At 35.5% G+C, this 14,314-nt stretch overlaps 1 long non-coding RNA gene across 1 annotated transcript; it reads right to left on the bottom strand.

The window, feature by feature from the left end:
- Positions 1–449: 449 nt before the first annotated feature.
- Positions 450–11,584, bottom strand: LOC115272117. The gene is made up of 5 exons (XR_003900272.1): positions 11,514–11,584; positions 8,000–8,128; positions 7,144–7,319; positions 6,298–6,465; positions 450–777 (listed from the first exon to the last, which is right to left on the bottom strand). It is a non-coding gene; the product is annotated as an uncharacterized LOC115272117 (long non-coding RNA).
- Positions 11,585–14,314: the final 2,730 nt, after the last annotated feature.

The following is a 14,314-nucleotide window of genomic DNA, read 5'->3' as shown; positions in this document are numbered from 1 at the left end:
ACGCGCACGTATATGTGTTAAATTTTTCAGTTGCAAGTGACAACACATTCGAACTAAAAAGGCCAGAAGGAGAATTTATCATCTCATACAATTGGTTGCAGGATAGGTTTTCCAGGGTCTAAACTTTACTGAGGCACTACTGGCGTGAGGGTTTCAAACAAGGTTATGAGACTACTCCTTTCACTCTTGTGAGGAAATAATCAGAACTGATTATTTCTGATGCTTTCCTCAGAGTTGGTTTCATTCTTAGGCAGTCTCCAGCCATGTGGTAGCAAAGATATCAGTCCGATACCAACTCCAGGTTTCCATTATCCTTAATATCAACTCTCCAAGTAAAGAGGGAGAGCCTCTTTCTCGAGTGGTTAAGGAAAAGTACAAGCAAGGACTCTGATGCCGTGGTTTGTCTCTCTGAACCACCAGTGTGACAAGGGAGATGGCACTCCCTGTTCCTGTAGACTCACTCCTCGCCTTAGCCTTGCATTGGTGACAAAAGGATTTCCTTCAAGGAAGAACTGTTTAGTAGCGGAAGAAAGGAGAAGGAAAAGTATAATGGGAAGCCGGCAATTTTATGTTGCTTAGAAGATACAGGGTATGCCTTGGAGGGTAAATATTTGAAGCTAAGTTTTGGCCTCATATAGAAGGACACGTCTTCTTCAGAGTTTAATCTGAGCAAACAAAAGTATACCCACTGTTTTCAGCACAGTAACGCTCTGTATCCTTAGTGGGAGGTTCTCATTCCAGTAAATTTTGCATATAATTAATCCCAGCTTACTTCTCCTGAAGTCAATTGAAACAGAAATGTACATCATCATTATGACACCTATAGGTAATTTCTATAATGCATATTATCGATTACATTTTCTAAATCTGCTTTTACACCTTAAATATAAATACAAAGATGATTCTGACAACAATGGAAATAAATTCTTTTAAAGCAATCTCATGTGGTCACACATATTGTCTTGTTATAATGGGATTCTGTTAACATCAGTATATTTCTGCAAAATGCCTTCTCTGTTCACATGATCAAAAGAAAATAGAAGGAAAATATAGTCCCCCAGTAGTTAATTAGCACATAAAAAATTGTATTTGAGAACAGAAGGAGAGAAAGATGTGCTATTTTCATACATTTCAATTCCTTTGGGCTCTGCAAAGTTGGTGGGTATTATGTACACAACTAGATTAGTTTCACTTCATGCATCTCTGATTTATTATTTTTCTGTATAATAGATTAATAAAACATTATTTTACTCATATACACATACTTCTGTTATGGTACCCTATTCACACACATGCGCACACACACACGCCCCCACACACGTGTTAAGTGTTATCACACATTCTCAGCCCAGGAGAGCTGGTGCAGCAGGCCAACATCAGCCTTCTGGCCAGTGAGTGTAGAAGACTGTGCCACAAATGCTCTCAGCCAGAGAGCACTCTTCTGGACCCTGTACAGAGTTCTCTCTGATGCATTATTTCTTTACTACAGCTCTTGCCATTTATTTTGTTCTCTGAAAAATGCCCCTGACCCCAAATGACAATACATAAGGAAATAAAATGAAATAAAATGTAGATTTGATGGTGAAAAGGTAGAGATGTAAAGGGAAGGCTTTATTGAGGGTTAAGGCAACTTGAAAGAAATAGTGTTGTGTCCTGAGGATGAAATGCAGTGGTCGATCATGTTTGCAGGCATTCAGTTGGCATTATAATAGAAATCATAAGCACTGGTATAGATTGGTGAAAGGATAACGATTCTTTACATAGTAGGTGGAAGTAATGCCAATGTTATATTATGACTTCAAGGTATTTGGAGAGAATTGGAAAAAAAAACACCCATAAACATAATACCTGGAAGATACGACCCCAAGAAAACTAATGATGCTAAGGCATTGAATCAAGCATCCTCCTACCTATCAGCCCAAACCAGGTTGCTCTTAGTTATTTAGGTGAAATTGCTCTGAATATTCAGAATTTCATGAGTGAAAGAATAAGGAAAATTGAGGAACAATTATTTCTCCATGCCAGGATATAAAACCACAATTCAGAACATTCTTTCTTGCTTATTAATAAACAAATATAAAAATTTCAAATGTGAAATTAAAAAATATTATTCTTAATAATAATGGCTTATATTGCTATATATTTCTTATATTACACACAATGCCTTATGCCATTACAAAGTGTACAAATAATTTTTTGTGAACCACTTGATCTTTTCAAAACATTAAAGCAGAATTCTTTTTAAGAAAAAGCTATTTGTGAATAACAAGTATTCACAAGTTATTCAAGTGAATAACAAATATGGTGCATACTTGTTAGAATGACCATTTACCTCATTTTCCTTTAATATATTCTTTACAGAAGCTTTGCTAAAAGCAAAATAAACCTATAAATGACCTTTTTATATAATAGTATTAATTATAGTCACAGTGTTGGTTTCATGCAGCTGTAAAAATTCTTTTCAGTGGCAGAAAAGGAGGAAAGAAATGAAACCAGGGACTCTGTAGTCTGCATTTCCTTTTCCTCCTTTCAATTTTCATGAAAAGGAAGTATCACTTTAATCATAACTTCATTATTTATCTTTAATCAAACACAACTGTAATTTCTAATTATTATTCATCTTCGTAATTAGTGAAATTACATTGGGGGAATTTCTATAATACATATAGAATGCTCTCAAACTGTCCAATATAATTACTAATGAAGAAAGAGCCACAATGAAATGGCACTTCACAAGTTTTTTGGAGTTCACGTTCACAGGAGGGGGACGCTGTGGATCACTGGCATTAACTAATGATGACCTGAGATCAAAGGCAGAGCCCTATGGAACTCCAGCTTTCAAGGTAGCATAATAAGCCTGAAATGTCAAATGGAATCTTCCCAAAATAAAATTTAAACTACAATAATGGCCCATCAAAACTGTCAAGCTAGATATCCAAGTGATGTATATAAGATTGATGATTTCAAAAGCTCTGAGAAAGTGAAATAGTTCTAGATAAATGGCCAAAAGCAAATTCTTAAGTCCAATTACTGAAAAGTAAACTTTACCAAAGCTGTCATGTACTGTGGCTTACTTCATGCCATGCCAACAATGCACAAAGTAACTGAACTTGCCCAAAAAATAACCCCCATGCACACCCGGCCCCCAACAAACAAAAGAAAGATCAGCAAACAAACTTTGTACTACTTCTAACTAGCAATTTTAATCAAGAAACCATAATTCTCCTTTTTTCTTTTATATACCTATTTCCAAGGTTCTAAGTCTAGGCACTGGAGCACAGCCCATCTCCATCACAGCACATCACTGCTGCAAGTGTAGGAGCACGGAGTTGTGTATTTGGCATTCAGCAGAGAATGACAAATTGTAGGAACACACAAGGTTGCAGTGGTGGCAAAGCCCTGATTATGTAAAATTAATTGGAATAATTCTGATCAGAACAACCCTTTCTCTGTAACAGTTTGTTGGAATTAATAATAATAAGACTTAAAAAAATTCTTAGATGTATGTCTCCTGCAAGCATTAAAAATAGAGCTGTGAAATCTTCATGAAACCTGTGAGTTGAGCATTCACTGTTTCACTTCTGGGAGAGAGAGAGAAGGCAAAAGACAAGCTTATGGAGGATATTTAATTAAAGTCAGAAAGAACATTAAAATAGAAAAATTAGCTCAGTGAAAAATCCTCCTTTCATTTCCACTAAATCAGAAACAATTTAAACACTGAAATGGAAACTGGAAGAAAAGAAAAAAAAAACTTCTTAATTGGTCTGGACTTTTCCATTGTGTGCTCTGGAATTCTGACTCTGGTACTCTATTAAGCCTACTTGTTTCAATTATTTGCTTATTTGCTATTTCATTTATATATTCATTCATGTGTTGATTGATGTATTCTTTCACCCATTTGTTCATACATTCATTTTTTTTTAACATTTTCTCTTTGTTAGGCAATGATCTATGCACTGCACATGCAGAAGTGTGTACCGCATGGTGTCTGCTGCTAAAGTACTTAATGAGACAGACAAATGTGCCAATCATTACATGTAATAAAATGTGATGCAATTTCATATGTTAAAGAGGAGAACAGAAGTAAAAATCTACCTGTACCTAGTGTGGTAGATTTGATCAAGTAAGCTTTCAAAGAGGGATATTATTTGAGCAATTTCTCATGCTGGTTTGATATTTACCAGAGAATCTACAAAATCTATACTTACACAGGAAAAATATTTCGCAGAACATTGACATTTTCAGATAATTAGAAATGACAAATTTGAAGCTTATTTTCTATTATGCCTCACATAATTGCATATTTCAAGCAATAGGTAGTGAGATTTATGTAATGAACAAGTAGAACAAGCAAATGGAATAATAATTCTTAGTGAAACAGTGATTATATTTAAAATTATGTCAGTCTTGACCACAAGGCCAACAGTATGAGTGAGGTAGGTTACTAAAAGGGCATCAAACTTCCCTCAATAGTTATTTAATAATTACTAAGCAAGATGTGTTAAATGAGAGGGTCATAGTCTCTGACTTATTAATACAACGGGATAAGTTTATTTCTTCTAAGTATTTTCAGCATACTCACATGGGGCCAAAACCCTGAGTGGAAATCTTGAGAAGAGGGCTTTATGCCAGAGGAGATTCTGGAAGTTAATGATGACCTATGAGATGTCACTACATGGTATTAATGGGGTGGCATGAAATTGAATTCATTGGAGAAATACTTCTGTTAAGGACCAAAAAAGTATGCAGAATTGTAGAGCACTGGGAAATGTTAAATTAGATTTTTAACAATTATTTTTCAGACTTGATATGGAAAAAGATCTTAAAAGCTAAAAATATTTTATTTTCCTGGTTCACTGGGTACTTCTTATTTTAATTTTTCTCATACCCAATAGAAGCTTACTTTGACCGAAGGATCCATTTTATGGTTGAACTACTATATTATCAACTTATTATTTGTCTTCATTTAAAACATGGGAACAAAAAAAGCACATGAGAGCGTTTGTCAAAGATGCATTTTACATGGGCTTCTCTGGTTCTACAGACACATACATTCCATGGCATGTAACTAACAGGAAACAGATTGGATTTCAATTAGTGTGGCAGGAAAAATATTCAGATTTTTAGGCAAAACCCCCAAACAAACCAGGCCTCTAATTATTTTAGCTTGGGTGTCCCCCAGAGTAGAAATTGAAGCAAAGAAGTTTTCATTTGCAAACATCATGCCAGAAAGTAGAAGTGAGGACTAGAGAGAAGGTAAAACCAGGAAGGAGGAAAAGCCAAACAAAGATGGGTTAAGAAGTTGTCCACACGAACAGGTTTCCCTGGCACTTTGTGAGAAGGCTTATGACACCTGTTTCCAGGCACCTGGGTGGCTCAGTCCCTTGAGTATCTGGCTTCAGCTCTGGTCATAATCTCCTGGTTGGTGAGTTTGAGCCCTGTATTTAGCTCACTGCTGTCAGCACACAGAGCCCGATGCAGGTCCTCTGCCCCTTCCCTGCTCATGCTCTTTCTCTCTCTCTCTCTCTAGCTCTCAAAAATAAATAATCTTTAAAAAAAAGAAACCTGTGCCATATGTTTCTACTCAGGAAAAAAAGGTGGAAATACTTACTTATTGGTCTTCATTATTCATTTTTCAATGGTAGTGCCTAACGTTTCTGGGAGGGGCATACATGTGAGTGCAAAGTGGAGTCCTGTGGACATCTCGCACTGGTTTAGAGAAGCTCAGGGAGGGAAGAGTGATGTGGGCCTGGGTCAATGCTGATGGCATCCTGGCAAATGTGTTGAAGCCTGTGCAAGACTAGTAATGACACCAGCCATTGGGATATGAAGGGCCAAGAGGTTTTGAATTGGAATGCAAGAGATGCCCAATACCAACATTGTATGCTCTTTCACATAGAAGGAAAATTATTTACAAAAGCTAAATGGAAAGATTTATAAATGCTACAAAACAGATTTTGGAGTGAAATATAGCAGGTAAATATGCCAAAGCTCTGAGCACGCCCTCTCATGTTCAATAAATCTCAATGACCATTTTCTCTTCATTCCATCCTCAGGGCAGACCTCCTAATTCCTTCTTCTGTGACAGCATTTCTCAAACATTTGATCTAGGGACCACTGTATATTTTAATAAATCACTGAAAGTCTCAAAGTGCTGTTGTTAATATACATTGCATATACTCATATTTACTATATTTAGAAATTAAAACAGAAATTATAAAATAGGTTGAATACATTAAAAAATAAAGTAATAAACATATTATAAGTCAACAATATTTTTTAAAAAGTAATATTTACCAAACAACAACAGCAAAAACAGTGAGAAGAATCTCATTATTTTATAGTCTCTTTACAAATGTTGCTAATGTCTGGATTTATAGGAGACCACCGATTTCTTATGTTGCATTCCATTCCATCAGTTCAGATATTACATGGCTTGTGTATTATAGAACACACCACTGTGCACTTAAAAAAGAATGAAAGTGAGAAAGGCAAATTATATCTTAATATTATTATCAAAGTCATTTTGTTCTTGCAGACTCCCTGGAATAATCTCACTGACCCCAAGTATTTCAGGATGCTACTTTGAGAACTGACGGTCTGTGCATTTACATACAGCCCAATCTACCTTTCTAATATGATCTCCTGTTATTTTATAGTAAATCTTATGGTTCTGTTACAGTGAACAATACTATTGGTTCAAACACAGCCTCTAGACTCTCTGCATTTAAAGTTTCCGCCCATTTTCCCTCTTCCTCTCTTCCTTTACACTATTGGTGCTTGTCTAAATTCTTTCAGTTCCCTTTAGTAAACTTTCTGCGATACTTTTATTTAGCAAGCATCATTTTCCTCCTGCATAGTATTTGTATTTTGCTTCCCTTATTATTTTACTTTAAAGAGTCCATCATTGGTTTCCTTCTAATTCTCGGGGCGCCTAGGTGGCTCAGTTGGTTAAGTGCCTGACTTTGGTCAGCTGGTAATCTCATGGATCCCGAGTTGGAGCACCACATTGGGCTCTCTGCTGTTAGCATGAAGCTGGTTTCAGACCCTTGCTCTTTCCCTCTCTGCCCCTCCCCTGCTCGTGCCCTCTCTCTTTTTCTCTCAAAAATAAATAAACATTATAAAAAAATAAAGAGTCCATACTCTTCTGATACTTGGCAGTGTAGATTGGTCAATAAATATGTGTCAAAAATATGATATAACTTTTTACTGTGCCATTTGACTGTCTTACAGCTTCTAGGCCAACAAATCTTATCACTTTCTCATTGTTGCATTTTATTACTGATGAATTTATTATTGTAGATTGAGGCCTCAGAAACCTATAAAAGAAGACGCATGTATGAGTACATCTGGCCTGACAAATGTTATAGCTAGATAGCACATTTCTTTTGTCCTTACGCCCATCCAATTATTGTTTATACTACTTGGACTAGACAATTTTGTTTGACAGAGGTTGAGGCCTGGAAGTAGCCTACAGAATTCAAAGACAATACTTACATTTTGTTATTAGTAACTAAGTATCTCTTACCAATTGTCAGGGAAGGCTGATATAAGGGTTTTGCAGGAGACCGAAATACTATCGAACTTTTGAACAAAAGTATATAATTTACTCACTGCTGTCCTCTTCATGAAGTATAGCTAAGACTCTGATAGTCTGTCAGGTAATTGGTCCTTGTTTGGCAAGACGGAAGGCTACCTGGCAATATAGTTTTCCAAGTTTTCCTTAGACTTTTTGAATAACTGAAGATAGCTGAGTTTAAAAGGAAGACCACTCTGTTGCCTCATAATTCACAGATGAACTAAACATGACCACCTACGTGCTTATAAGATTAAATACTTTCTTCTTTCTCACACACAAGTCCTACAACCTTAGATATAGTCATAAGATAGGCAGATGTATTTGTATATATTCTCCCTGTCTGGCCAAGATGAGCCAGCGTTAAAATTGAAATGCCTTTTAATCAAGAATTAGCCAGACTGAAAAGTCTAGCATACTTACATGCATTGAGCTTGGAAGTGCCTGTGTTTTCTATAAGTAATCCTCACCACCTGTGCCCTAATCCTCCTTGAAATTCGCTTTACACAGAAGGTACACTTCAGTGAATCTGGATACCAGCACATTTCACAGCTATAATGCACAGCAAAGGAATATCTTTTAAATAATTGGATTAGTTAGATTAAATGGCAGTTCAATAGAAAAGAATTTTTCAATTCCATTTAAATACCAGATTAAAAGATATAAATTTGGGGACACCTGGGTGGCTCAGTTGGTTGAGTGACTGACTCTTGGTTTCAGCTCAGGTCATGATCTTGTGGTTTGTGGGCTGGAGCCCACAGTGGGCTCTGTGCTGAAGGCATGGAGCCTTCTTGGGATTCTCTCTCTCCCTCTTTCTCTGCCCCCCCCCCAGCTTGCTCTCTCTCCCCTCTCTCTTTCTTTCTCTCTCTCTCAAAATAAATAAACATTAAAAAATTTTAAAGATATAAATTCTTCTATAGAGAAAAACCTTATTTACTTCAGCTACACACAGGGAGTAACAAGTAAAAAATAATACCCCAGTGTCATTTGGTTAATATGTTTGTTGGTCCAGGTGTAAGCATAAGAAGCTACAGCTTAGGCATTTGAATCTTCTCAGGTATTTTATGAAATGTCTCACAAAATACTGATAGACCTAACACAACGAATTGTTTTACCAATTTTGAAATACCTGTAAGGCAAATGTTAAGCGAGATCTTTTTGGGGTTAAGTCCACCAACTAAGAGAAATACAAGCACTGTTTCATCACTGTCTCTGATTTTCATTAAGTAACATATATTTCTTCTCATTCTGTGACCACCTCTTTTTTCCTTTTTCAGCTTACTCTCTCTACTATGCCATCTCCTACAATCCAAACATCTTAATAAAATCTGTGAAGCGTTTGTCTACCGTCTTTCACCGTTTCTCACCTTCTTTGTATGCTTTCCTCCTAACCCAGCTTTCCTCCCAGGATCAGCCATGAGAGCTAGTCCTGTGCACACACCGGCAGCTCCCCTGTGCCTCTCTCAGTTAATTTTACTCTCCTGACTGTATCATGGCCCTGATGACATATAACTCTGTTCTTCCTCGTGTTTTATCCTACACAATAGATATATACACATCTCAAGTTAAACTCATAGTTATTTTTTAAAGTTTATTTATTTATTTTAAGAGAGAGGAGAGCGAGTGAGCATGAGTGCTAGTTGGGGAGGGGCAGAGAAAAGGGACAGTGAGAATCAAAGCAGACTCCACACTGTCAGCACAGAGCCCAACGCAGGGCTAAATCCCCTGAACCTTGAGATCTTGACCTGAGCCAAAATCAGGAGTGGGATACTTGACTACTAAGCCACCCAGGTGCTCCTAAATTCCTAGTAATTTACCTCAAAAGGCCCATAAAGCTTTTCAGTAATCACCCTGTATTTCCCAAATCATTTCTCAGTCCCAATGTCCTAAATACTTATTTCATGTCTTCTCTATTCTCTAGTCTCCCAATACTTTCTCCATCATCATTAGTCTCAGATTTTATCTTGTAATTCACTGAGAAAATCAAAACTGTTAGAGAAAGACTTCCACCAAGGTAGCTACTCAACCATATCTATGCCCATATTCCCTACCTTTCTTTCGATAATACAGATGAGTGTGTGTGCTCCTTGCTAACATCAGGTACTAGTCTTGTGCACTAGATCACAGCCTTCTTGTCTACTCAATTACAATCCCCCCCCATCTCATCCTCACATTTTCCTCTCTGTTGGATCATTCCCATTAGCATATAAGCATGCTGTTGTTTCTCTCATTTGAAAAGAATTCTTACTTTATTACACTTTTATCTACAGCTAATCCCCTATTTATTTTTCTACAATTGACAGTAAAGATTCTCAGAAGAGTTTTCCAAACTTCTAGCCTCTCTTCTTCCATTGTCTTTTGGACCCTCCGTTTTATTCCTTCCCACCCCTCCCCCTATGACTCTCCTTAAAGAATTTAATCAAGGTTACCAATAACCACTGTATTGGTAATTCCAATTGCCAATTCTCACTTATTTTATCCAGCAACAACATTTGGCCTGCTTAATCACCCTCTCCTCCTTGAAACATCTATCCTCTCTTTTTCTTAATTCCTTCCCAGTCTTTCTGGCTATTGATTTTCATCCTTCCTTGCAAAGTTTTAATGGCTCAGTCAATGGACCTTTCTCCTCTGTCTATACGTGTCTCCTTGGTAATGTCATGCTGCACAGTATTCCTTGCTGGTGATTAGGAATTCATAATATTAAGACAGTTATAGTATGATTGCTTTTTACTCCCACATGTTTATGTAGTTCAGAGTCATTGTTGTTAATGCACTGTTGTTTTGATCCCTTTCAACCCAAGGACACTGCTGGCCCTTTTTTTATTTTTCCTGGGATGTTTGACTCAGGAGAGGGAAAGATAGTGTCAGGGAAAACAGAGGGAGCTAAAGAGAGAAAAATGAAAGGAGCCTCTGGGTTAAGTTTAGGAACTGAATAATTGCAATGGTAAAGAGGAGGTGTGGTTGACATTTTTTTCTACCAATGACTTCATCTAGTCATAGTTACTAGCGAAAATATATCCTAAAGATTCTAAAAGGATACAAAAGGATACAAAGTTATGAAATTTCAAAATCACTAAACATATTCATATAGACAGGTTTGCTAAACACCAATGGGACAGAGATCATTTGATTATTATAAACATGTTATATTTTAAATTTAGTTATATGTTACAAAGCAATAAAAATCTATGATATTTTATATTCTTGTGGAAAAAAGATATTAGTTTATATTCTTACATTTTCCATAGCTGGTATTGTGGCCTTTGGCCAATTCTAACACAATTCTCTTTTTAATTCCCTTCTAAGGGGAAAGAGTTTACTTTAAGATTTAGTAAATGAGCCCATCCTCTAGGTTATTTCCCTTCCCTATTTTGCTCTAGTTATTAGGACAAGTTGCATTGCTCTGGCTCCCGTCAATGACAGATATTTATACTATGAGTAAACTTCTTTTGGGGCTTTTTCTACCATATTACCCAGCCCAGATGCTTCCCCATTACTACTATTCAGCACCAATGGTAATTCCAATACTGTAGCCTTCACCAACTCTACTGCTGCCTTTGTCAAGATGCCACTTACGCTGGCTGTCATTGGATTCTCTCAGGTGTCTGTCTACCAGCTTCCTGTGAGCCAAAAACGGGATCCTCATGAGATACCTTTCAATTGTCCTCACCATTGTTCTCTTGTGAGTGAGAAAGAACTGAAATTGCTAAGTGACTGATTTGCTCAAAGAAGTCTGTCATTTTTAAAATTTGCAGCTTAGAAGAAAGGAGATTAGGCAGACTATTCTATAAAGATTCTAGTCTTTTCTTTAGTGACTCTTTTAAACTATAGAGGTTTTGTCTAAATTCCTCTAACTAAAGTTCTTCCCCCAATTCTATTTTCTTCTATAATTATCCTGGGTTTATAACCCTAGTTACTCCTCACATATACCTATTACCTGAATTTATTCCTTCAAGTTTCCCAATGTCTAGAACATATCCAGAACATATCTAGAACATATCAGGTTTGTTTAATACAAGTAGTAAAATATCTTCTCAGGCTGCGGAGATGAAAGAAAGTATATTGAATTAGTGATCAAGGAAATCTGATTATATTCCAGCTGTACTGTTCACTAACTGTATATGTTTGAGCAATTTTTAAAGCCTCTGTGTTATTCCATTCAGGATTGGCAAAATACCCTCAAAGGTGGATATTAAAGCCTATTGTAGAAATGTTGTAAGGATTACATAAAAATCAGAGAGCAAACATTTGGTAAATGGTAATTATTATAATTATTTTGAAACCAAGTGGTAACATAACAAAATAAAAGTAATGTTTGTTAATTTTTACTAAATTATTATGTATTTTAAGATTAGATATTTTCTTTCATACAGACTGAATGCTCAGGATTTCCCCAGTGAGCCTGATTTTATCCAACTTACAGATGTTTGATTTGGTTTCTTCTTCCTCTGTTTCAGTAGAGTAAATTACCCTTTTTGGTGTTACTAATAAAAATCTGGACCAGGACATATTTATAAACTTTACACTAAACTTGTTAGCCTTTTATTTTTTCATCCAGAAAAATTTCTCATACTTTAAATATTATATAAATTATTTTTGTAACATTTGGGTTTTTATAAGCAATGCACATATTTGCAAAAATTTTAAAAACTACATAAATGCACAAGAAAGAACATAAAAACCAATCAGAAGCCAAGTAAACAGAGGTCATCTGTTAAGAATTTGACATAAAGAGATCTGTAAAAAATGCTTATGTTTAATAAAAATGTGGGCCTACCACACATACTATTTTGTATAGTACTACCCCTATTTCTTAAACTTCTTAAGAAAAGGTGATACATCATGTTAGGAGAAAGCTTCCACAGCATCATTTTAATAAATACATTATATTCATAAAATGGATGTACTGTAATTTATTTAACTACACTCATATTGCAGAATTGGCTATTTTCCATTTTTGTTATAATAAACAATGCTACAATGAACATTATATATATAAATCTTTATGCACATCCTTAATCATTTCTTTAGGATAAATTACTAGAAACAAAATTGCTGTGTCAAAGCATATGCATATTTTATTTATTTATTGTAACCCAGTTTTTAATCATAAAGTAATAAATGCACTTTGGAAAGTCAGTAGTGAAACATTAAAAAATGAAGACTAAAAGTGTGCTTTTCACCTAGCATTACACTTTTAATTAATTATTTATTTATTACTTATTATTTTTAATGTTTTATTGTTTACTTTAAAGAGAGAGACAGAGCGTGAGCAGGGGTAGGGGCAGAAAGAGAGGGAGACACAGAATCCAAAGCAGGTCCTAGTCTGCACACTGTCAGCACAGAGCCCGACACAGGGCTTGAACTCCTGAATCATGAGATCATGACCTGAGCCAAAGCTGGACATGTAACAACTGAACCACTCAGGTACCCCATCACCTGGCTTCACACTTTAGACATAAACACTATTAACACACTTTATGTTCTTGTATTTTTGCAATTCCTTATTGATATTCAAACATTTAAATATACATATTTATCCTTGTTAATACACAGGGGCTCATTTTATATAGTCTCTTTTTTATTCTTAATCTTTCTTTCATTTAATATAGTTAAATATTTACTCATAGTTTTGCCTGTTTCTTTTTACCTGTTTTATAGTATTTCATAACTTGGGTATACAGTTTTTGTTAACCAAGTCTGTCTTGATAAAAATTTAGGTTATTATTTTTGCCTTTATACTCAGTGTCATAATGGATATCCTTATACAATTATCTTTGTAAACTTTGGAAATTTTATTTATAGGATGGATCTTTAAAAGAATTGATGGATCAAATAATGTATATTATTCAATCCATTTAAATAATCTAATTTGCTATGTAAATAATTATTTTGTGGAGTTTTTCCATGCAAATCAGTACTGTCATTTTCTTGATATATTATTTCTGAGGGATAATAACATAAAACAATACATTTTGAAATAAATTTATCTTTCCAGTTTATAAAACGTTTTAGTGTTCTTTTCATGTCACTAAGGGAACTTTGGATTTACAAATTATGCTGTATTACTTAATGATTTAATGCTAGAGCATCATACCCTTTAGCCCACTGTCACTTTCTGCTTACATTTACCTGATATAAACCACTGTGGAGACCAGGCAACTACCTGGTTAACTTTGGTCATCCATTTAACAAATATTTAATGAGTGTCTATTCTATGCAAAGGCCCTTTCTAGTTGTTGGGAATGGAGCAATCAACAAACCAAACAAAAATACTTACGCATATGGTGTTTACACTCTAATGGGAGTGAGTAATAAATAAGTGAAGTATAGATTGTGAAAGATAGCAATCCATGCTAAGAAGACAAAATAAAGCTAGGATGGATAATAGGGAGTGTTTGGTGGGAAGTGGTATAATTCTAAGTTAAAGAGCTGGAGAAAGCCTTTTAAAGTAAGGTGATGAAAAAAAATTAGAAAGGATTTGTTTTTGGAGAGGAATCTGAAGGAGGGGAAATGGTTTGATCAATCAAGTTGGGTGTGATGGTCAATTTTATCCATCAACATGAGCAAGTTATAATCCCCAGTTATTCAGTCAAACACTAATCAAGATGATACCATGATAGGATTTTATAGATGTGGTTAAAGTCCATATTTGGTTGACTCTCCATTAAGGGAGATTACTGTAGATAATCTGGGTGAGCCTAATTCAACCAGTTGAAAGAACTTTCAACAGCAGGG

The sequence above is a fragment of the Suricata suricatta genome, chromosome 1, assembly GCF_006229205.1.
Source record: "Suricata suricatta isolate VVHF042 chromosome 1, meerkat_22Aug2017_6uvM2_HiC, whole genome shotgun sequence".
NCBI lineage: Eukaryota > Metazoa > Chordata > Mammalia > Carnivora > Herpestidae > Suricata > Suricata suricatta.
This window is presented reverse-complemented; position numbering and strand designations above follow the sequence as displayed.